Source organism: Pteropus alecto, unplaced genomic scaffold (genome assembly GCF_000325575.1).
Source record: "Pteropus alecto unplaced genomic scaffold, ASM32557v1 scaffold479, whole genome shotgun sequence".
Lineage (NCBI taxonomy): Eukaryota > Metazoa > Chordata > Mammalia > Chiroptera > Pteropodidae > Pteropus > Pteropus alecto.
Genome location: NW_006492031.1, coordinates 1,357,528 through 1,366,316, shown reverse-complemented (window position 1 = coordinate 1,366,316; position 8,789 = coordinate 1,357,528). Strand labels below are relative to the sequence as shown.

Sequence of the window (8,789 nt, the reverse complement as noted above, 5' to 3'; positions counted from 1 at the left end):
GGTAACATTATAGGGATAACCTCCTTAATATTTTTCCAATTATTTTCTTCAAACTTGAGCAAATTTGTCACAAATGCTATACTTGTAACATACCTGAAATTGCTATGCAGTACAATACTAAGATTGAGAGTCAGTCTGAGAAATGTTATTATTATGACTATTCAGAATGGTTAAAACATTCCGAAGCCACTAGATAATTCAGATCCAAGTAGACAATTGCAGTCTTCTACATTTTATTTAGATGTTACTAGGTGCTCCTACTCCGAGTAGATACACAAGGTCAGGAAAATTTTCTCTGCACACTGAACAAATAGATATACTATTTCAATGACAGTGCGTTGGCATAAATGATTCTCTTGGCTACATGTCACAGAGGCAAAGCAATGAGTTATAAACAAAACCACCCCAGGCATTTTTGCCTTCCAGTATATACTATATGTGCAATATTCTTACTGATATGATGAATGCTATCTAACTCCCAGAAGTATTCTCCCACATCTTTAGGCATTTAAGCATTCTATTCAGTTAATTTGCTCTCCTCTTTGGTCAAAGCCATTTATTACCAATTGCAAGTAAAGTAACTATGGAGGATGCTAACCTGTGACCACTGAAAACCTGCCATGGGTTATAAGCCCTTGGAACAGACTTAAAAAACAAACAACCGAAAAAACCCACACAACTCTTTAAGCTAACTCAGTAAAGGCCCGTGAGTGTATATATGTATTCTCATCGAACCCTCCCAATAACTACATGAAAATAACAACAACAATAATAGTTAGCACTTATTGAGTGCTCATGTGAGTCAGGCACTGAGCTATAGATTGTTTTATTATATTCCCCATTTTACAGACAAGAAAATTGAGGTTTAGAGAGAAGTTTAGTAACTTGCTAAAGGTCACAAAGCCAGTAATAGAACTGAGATTCATGTGCGAATTTCTCTGACATATTCTTAATTACTCTGATACATGCAATGTTATAAGGTATACTTTTAACTACTGTGATATGACCTCCACGTTCTTATAAAAATATTAATGATATACATATTACATAATATACATATTACATTATATACATATTACATTATATACATATTACATTATATACATATTACATTATATATATATTATAATATAAGGGTCCAAACTCATACTTCCTTTTAAATCAAAATGTCGCTTAGTTCAGTGCTCAAGAAATACTAGTTGAATAACTAAACCTATGTCAGTGAAGTGGTCCAACCAAGCCCAGGAAAAAGGGCAAGTAAGCATAGGCCAAAGTGATATAAGATAATTCAGTTCATCTGAGCTTCAAATTAAAGCCTGGATAGCTTTATGCCAGCTGCAGCATGCAACCTTGTAATTTGTTTTCTATTTAATTTCAAGTAGCCCCTGCTAGGCCCTGGGCATCAGTTTCTCCATCCACCCATCCTTCATTGAGAATGGGTATATTTGCCTCTCTTCTTCAACTTTTCTCTATGAATATTTATGAAGGGTTCTAGTATCTTGATATCCCCTAAAAATGCAAAGTATAATTATTGTTAATGATACAGTTAGCAAGAAGTACATTTGTTATTTCTACTCAATTTGTTTCCCCCAGGAGCAGAAACAATTTTTTTTTGACATAGTATAATGTGCCATCTTTGCAACTCCAATCATCTGTCATTTTCTTTTTGAGAAAGTTGCGCCACTGTTTCAGGCAACACCCTGCCTTTTCTTTTGCACTATGGTCACCATCTGAACACGAGTTGCTTCATGGTTTAGATGAAACTGTAGATCTTTACTTTATTTCTGGTATCAGGAAACAATTTATTAGGATCAAGGCAGTTAGACTATGAGACTTCCTTTCTTGCCTGGGTAGTCACTAGTCGAGCAGGCAGCCCTGGCTCATAAATCTGGTTTTATTTCCCCATCTATTCACCTGGAACTAAATGATGTTTTAAAGGCAAAGAGGAGAACACATTTCCTTGGGCATGCATTCTTCCTCCAGCTTGTAATCACCATTGTTTCTTAGACAAGCCAGTGAGCAGCTGAAGCTGGGAGACATTTCCATTTTCAGCATCACACTTGGGTTTTCGGAGTTTACAGAAAAAACACTGCAACCAATTTGGGATTTCCCTGGAATGATCCATTTCCTCTGAATAAATCAGAATTGATTCAAATGTGAATTTCAGAGACAAAAGGGCTTTTTGCAAATAACTCCTTTCCTATGCCCTTCAGAAACTACCTTGCCTTTCTTTCTGTCCCCATCCCCCGCTCCCACCAGAACTCAAGCCCCCACCCTGCCTTCCCCTCCTTCTTAAGAAGACTTTCCCAGGTCCCTCTTGGCTGTGGTTGAACGACGTTGGCTCCTGTCCATACTGCAACAAAGACCTGGCATTCCAGCTGTCTGCGTCTAATCTCCAGTGTCAGCTCTCGTTAATGTGTGAGCGTGAAATCAGAGGGGGCAGAGCTGCACGGAATATTAAAACCATGATCAGAATTCCACTGAAATGCTGAGAGTCTGCAAGCACCATTAGAGGAGGCTGTCAAATCACGGCTTCGCATTAAATAAAAGAAAAGATTTCTATCAGAGGAAAGTACAATCAGTGAATCGTTGAGCTAAATTAGCATTTCTTCAATTGGAGATCGAAGTTGATTTATTGTTCTACACGACATTAATGTAACTATGTGCTTGACCTGCTAAGGCAGCTAATTTTTCATTTAAATGGTTTCTTTCCTTCCTGGTGCAAAGGCTGCAATCATATTTCAACTTTGCACAGTGATCAGAAAAGTCGTGGAATGCTGCAAAAATGTCTTAGGGCAGCCTTTCCTTCCCCTCCTCTCTCCTTCCTTTTCTTTTTCCAACTCTAGCTCCTTCCTCCACCCCTCCCCTTCCCCACTAACCTCATGGCTGGTGGTCAAGGTCACAGAGGAAGAGTAATCTCAAAGCCACCAACTTCAAAGCCACCATCAAAGAAGCCCCTACATAGCCACTGAATTAAAAGGGAGTGGGGGTGGGAGGGCTCTGGGCAATAGCATTCCTATCTACAAGAAAAGACCCTTTAACTATCCCATTGGTACAGCCAAACCTGGGGCACCCTAGGTCTAGTTCCCCCTGCCAGCTCTCAATATGTGTTTCTTCCCATCCTCCCTAGTCCCCCTCCCTGCCCTACACACATCGCCTGAAGATAATATACATTTCCAATTAGCAGAGCACATTCTGGTCATGTTCTCTTTTACTGCTCTAACTGTCTTCCTTTGCTAAAAAGCTGGGCTGTCATTAATGAAATCCTGCAGTCCTGTTAATCCAAGATACAATGCTTCTTTTCTCTCTCACATTCTCCCTAACATAAAAACTACAGTTACTCAAGGTCCTCTCTTCTGTTTCGATTCCTTGTCTTTTGTCTTTTATTACATACCTGATGTAGCACAGTAGCAGCCAAAGTTCCTGGATATAGAGAGAAAGAACACAATTATATTTGTTTCCCAATGCCCTGTTTGCAAAGAGAGCTGGCTTTCTCTCTCTCTCTCTCTTTCTTTCTCTCTCTCTCTCTCTCTCTCTCTCTCTCTCTCTCTCTCTCTCTCTTTCTCTCTCTCTCTCTGTGTGTGTGTGTGTGTGTGTGTGTGTGTGTGTGTGTTTTAAGCACATTGATTTTAATCTCTGGAATGATGAATAATCTTTTGGGTACTTTTGGATCCTTAACATTTAGCAACCTTGTTAGATTTTAAACTAGTTGGAACTTTCTGGAAGAATCCTATCAGTTAGATTTCAGCATTTACCTGAAATACCACTTATAAATTAATTCACTGTATCACGTGGTAAGCAAAAGGAAGGCTCTGGGAAATGGATGATGACAGGTGGGAATGATTTGACATCCTTTACCAATATAAAAGCTATTTCTAAAACAAAACAGACAGTGGACCAGTAACTAGTATTTATATTTTATCTCCCCCCTCCAAACATCCACCTTCTGAAATAAAAATTGAGTAATTTTCTATATTTGAGGGAGACATAAGGGCATTGTCAAACCCTTAGATCAGAGAAACCTGAGGTTACAAGGCTAAGGACCAGAACCAATCACTGCATTCAGGGAGAAGTTTGGACAAATAAGGTGGAGAATAGCGTCCCCCGCCTTTACTCCTGTGGCCTTCAGGACAGATAGAGTCACTCCAAGGGTCAGTAGAATAGAGGAAATTTACTCTCCCACTTCCAACACAATTAGATCTAATTGGCCTTTCTTCATGAGCCAAGAGACCATGGAATAAATGGTCAGGAAGTTGCTCTTTGCTCTGACCCAGTAAGAATGCTTCTATAGAGGCCAAAGGTGAGGGCCTTGGCAAAAGTCTGCTTAGCTGGATGCCGAAGACAAACACCACTTGTCACTTCACACCTGCCACCATTTTGTCCAAGTTGCTAACCCTTGCTCACCTCTTATTTCATTTAGAAAATAACCCCATCTCTCCCTATATTGATTATTACTTAAACTGGCAACTCTAAAAAAGAACTGTGAATTTCTTTTTTCAAAAGCAACAAGATTTTGGTCACTAAATACATAAAATCTTCACCATACAGCACATCGGTCATTTGTCTCTCTCCTGGATGACTTCTGCAGTGCTTGCTTCTGTACCAAGAATCAATGTCAGTTGGTCAGGGTTCCTCTGTCACCTGACAATTGCGTTCGTTAGCCAAAAGGTGGCATCCCAGCATGTTACTGCCATATTTTCCAGTTCCAGGGCAATTGCAGAGTCTCCTGAGGAACCCAGATGCAAAGCTCTCTTATTTCCTGCACTATTTCCAGCATCATTTGTTTCCCAAACATAATGCACATCTTCTTTACGTGAATATCTTTTGAATATAGTTTTATTCCTGGAATTAAGGACCTTGCAATGACTTTGGTCACTTCTAATTCACAAAATAGAACCTCAGCACCTGGAAGAGACAAAATAGAACAAAATAGAACCTCACAAAATAGAACCTCAGCACCTGGAAGAGACAATGCTGACATTTAGGCAGTTGACCCATAGGAACTGAAATTTTCTGTGAACTCAGCAAGCAACATGATTCTCAAAGGCCAAGAGGGACCAGGTCTGGAAAAAGGCATGTTCTTTAAGGTAGAAAACACAGGAGGGGGACAAATTTGGTGGTAGAGGTAGGCTCAGAAGAAGATAACCAGACTGGCCAAGATAATGTGATCACAGAGCATGGTTCAAACAATTCTTAGCACCAAAGCTGCAGCCCAATTGTCATTTGGAAGGAGAGCAGGGCAAAGGATGAGATCATGAGATGAGCCCATTCAACGCAAAAGCCCAACACACAGTGTGTACCCCAGATAAATAATTACGAGGTGAGTGATGCAACAGCAGAGGCCTGCCACCAACTGGGCTTTGGGGACAAGACTCAGTCCTCAAGGAACACAGAAAAGCTAACAGAATAGGTGTGTGAAAAGACAGAGGAGCAGACCCAAAACAGCAGCCCAGCCTGAGAAGCAGCCATCATCTGCTTCCTTATCTACGGAAAGAGAGTATAATAATACTACAGCGTAGGGCTATTGTGGAGATTAAATGATTTGATATTTAGATCTAGATCTGTGTGTGTGTGCGCGCGCGTGTAGTAGAGTGATCACAAAGTCATTAAAAGCCACTATGTAAGTTATTGTCTTTCGACACTATCAAAATATTCAGGGCTCATCTCAGGTATAACAGATTCAGTGGCCATGAAGGCCTTTTTTTGTTTAATTATAAGAATGAAATGAACATTTATTAAGACTGTCACATAGGATGCTAGACACTTCCATATGTTATTTACTTAACTCAATCTCACAACACTCATTTTATTATCACAGCAACCTTGTGAGGGATGTATGATTATCTCTCCTTTTTAAGTTAATGAAATAGAAGATTAGAAAGTTTGAGTAATTTCTTCCATGTAAGACATTCAATAGAAGTAAAAATATTAAAACTCAAGTTCTAAAATCTAACTCCAAATGACTCACTCTTCAAAAACTACAAAAATTTGAAGTATCTATTCTCAGCAGTGACTTTATGTAAAATTGAACCTTAGAACATTTAGAACATAAATCTGATTAGAAAGAACCATCAACAGTACAAAACAGTACCACAGTAAACTCCAGGTAGAAAATATTTCATTTGGAGAATAGCAAATAAATAGCATCTTTTGAACATGTGTTAAGTACCATACAGTGTTCCAAGTAATTGCATATATTAACATATTTAATCCTCATGCCAATCCAATAAAACATGTCCCATTATTATCCCCATTATAAAAATGGAGAAATGTAGGCACAAATATTAAATAACTTCACATAAGTAACACATTTAATAAATGATAAATCCAGTACTTGAAGCCAGCCAAATCTGGACTCAAATTTCACACTCTTAGCTACCATACTATACTATCCTGGAGGAAAAAGTAGAATGATTCCTTGTTATTATTCTAGTTTGATAAGAAGTTTTGAGAAAGGCACACTGTAGCCCTACAGCTATGTTTGACTCAAAATATATTTTCAATGCAAAAATTGTAAACTTAATTATAATGCTCCATTTTATGAGGTTTAGGTCACTAATACACTTCTTCCTCCTGTTAGAATTTTCCCAGAACTAGGAAAGATCTGGTCTTACAAGTTTTGGGAAGTGGGGAAAATAAAGGCAAGAAAAATAATGGGACAGCAGGCACTTTTGTCCAATACCTACTGTGCAAATTCAGAGTAGAATCACTGTCCTCTTGGAGCATTGGGAAAAAAAAGGGTGATTAATTCTCACTGTGGGGAGGAATGATAAAGACAAGAAAAAAAAAAAAAAAAGCTCTAAGTTGGCCCTTAAGGAATGGGAAGCATTTCTGTAGAAAGAAAGTACAGTGAAGTACATTATGGGCTGAGGGACACACATGAGAGAAAGCAGAGAAATTATGAACTCTCAAAGATAAGATATGCATATGGCTTATCTCCATATCCTTCACAGTGCCTTCTTTAGTGCCTGGCTATGCCCAGGTTCACAGTAGATTCACAATAAATGTCGAGTGAATTGGATGAATAATACTTTCATGCATACATAAATGAGTGAAATCAAAGTGCATTCTACGTCCAAATAATAGCAAGTAATCCATTGCAGCTGAAGTTGATCTCCCAGAACATATATATTGATCCCAGAGACTAAGTTAAACAATGAACAAATCTAGTTCCTGGTGGTCTCTGTCTCCTGTCTCTCGCCATGCCATGGATCATCGTGATGTGTGAGAGATTTGTTTGGAGTGGGAAAAGCATATTTTTGTTTGCATTTGCTTAGCACGTTGCTGTAGCACATTTTGCTATGAGATGTAAAGTCATCTGCATGCACCACTTGTGCAGTTAGAGAAGTCAAAACAAGCGTCAGGCAAGTTGTCAGCCACATGGCCTAGGCAGATTGTCATACTACTTTGCCCCTGACCTGTGCCACCTTCTTTCTCCTCTTCCCCTGCTCTCTTCCTTGTTCCTGAATCCCCACACCTAAATCTACTTCCTTAAGTTTCAAGTGTCTAATTTCTAATTAGCTCAGAGCCCTCTGCATACCCTCTGTGAGAAATAAGGTGACATTCAGATTTTTCAAGCCAGCCACACCTAAGTTAACAGGTTGGAAGATTTCATTTCACATAAATTTTACTGCTGCCACATCAAGGTCATGCCATCCTGCACTCATACTTGTCCATTCATTTTGCCTTTGTTCTGAAACACTGAACCTAATGAGAATAGATTTGTTCACACACTACATACAAGGATACATCAAAAGTCACACATGAATAAATGTTTCAGAAGTCCCACTAGCCCTGTGACTTTCACAGCCTATGAAAGACAGGCATCTTAGGCTTTGGCCATCTTTGCATGGTATTGGAAAGGAATCATTCCTAGTTAATCATCTGGGTGTTTAGTAAGCTCCTTTCTTTCAGAGAATCAGAGATCCATGGGAAAGACTACTAGGGTCTTCTAGGATCCCTCCTACTCAGTTATTTTTTCTGCAACAGTTCTAACAGGTGGTCAGTCAACCTCTGTGTGAACACTTCCAATGACTGGGGAACTTACTACCTCATCAAACCACCCACTCCATAGTTGAGCCACAATTCACTGTAGCCACTCCACATGTTGGCCTTAGTTCTTTCTTATACTAACCCAGAGAATAACCCTGTTCTTTTGTTCAGCATGTTCCTGCCTCCATATTAGATGACAAGATGGCATACAAAGATATGTAGGACAAGAATTCTTCCTCAGAAAGTCTACCATCTAGTGGATTTGGTAAATTCCCTGTATCAGTTTGTCAGGGCTACCATTACAAAGCACCACAAATTGGGAGGCTTAAACAACAGAAATTTAATTTCTCATAGTTCTGGAAGCCACAAGTCTGAAATCAAGATGTCAGCAGGGTTGTTTCTTCTGAGGACTCTTACCTTGGCTTATCAATGGCACCTTCTCTCTGTGTCTCCATGTGGTCTTTTTTTCTTCTTTGTGTGTATGTGTCCCAATCTCCTCTTCTTATAAGGACGGTAGTCATTTTGAATTAGGACCCACCCTAATGACCTCATTTTAACTTAATTATTTATTTAAAGACCTTATCTTCAAATATAGTCACATTCCAAAATAACTGGGAGTTAAGACTTCAACATAGAAATTTGGCAGGAGGGGTACAATTTAGCCCATAATATTTATGCAACTCTTTAAATATTTAAACTAATCAAAAACAGACTCACAATTTCAGTGGACAATCTGGTGATGGACAGAGGGGAGGGGTTTGGGGGGCTGGGAGAATGGGGTGAAGGGTTAAAGAAGT

The 8,789-nt window shown here is 39.2% G+C and overlaps 1 long non-coding RNA gene across 10 annotated transcripts; it reads right to left on the bottom strand.

Moving 5' to 3' along the window:
• Positions 1 to 216: 216 nt before the first annotated feature.
• LOC112473515 lies at positions 217 to 8,499 on the bottom strand. 10 transcript variants are annotated; one of them, XR_003044050.1, is made up of 4 exons: positions 8,410 to 8,499; positions 4,405 to 4,905; positions 1,915 to 3,423; positions 217 to 1,509 (listed from the first exon to the last, which is right to left on the bottom strand). It is a non-coding gene; the product is annotated as an uncharacterized LOC112473515 (long non-coding RNA). The 10 variants fall into 10 exon arrangements; XR_003044043.1 differs by having other exon boundaries at positions 217 to 2,532; positions 3,395 to 3,423; XR_003044046.1 differs by having other exon boundaries at positions 217 to 2,445; positions 3,395 to 3,423.
• Between the last annotated feature and the right edge of the window lie 290 nt (positions 8,500 to 8,789).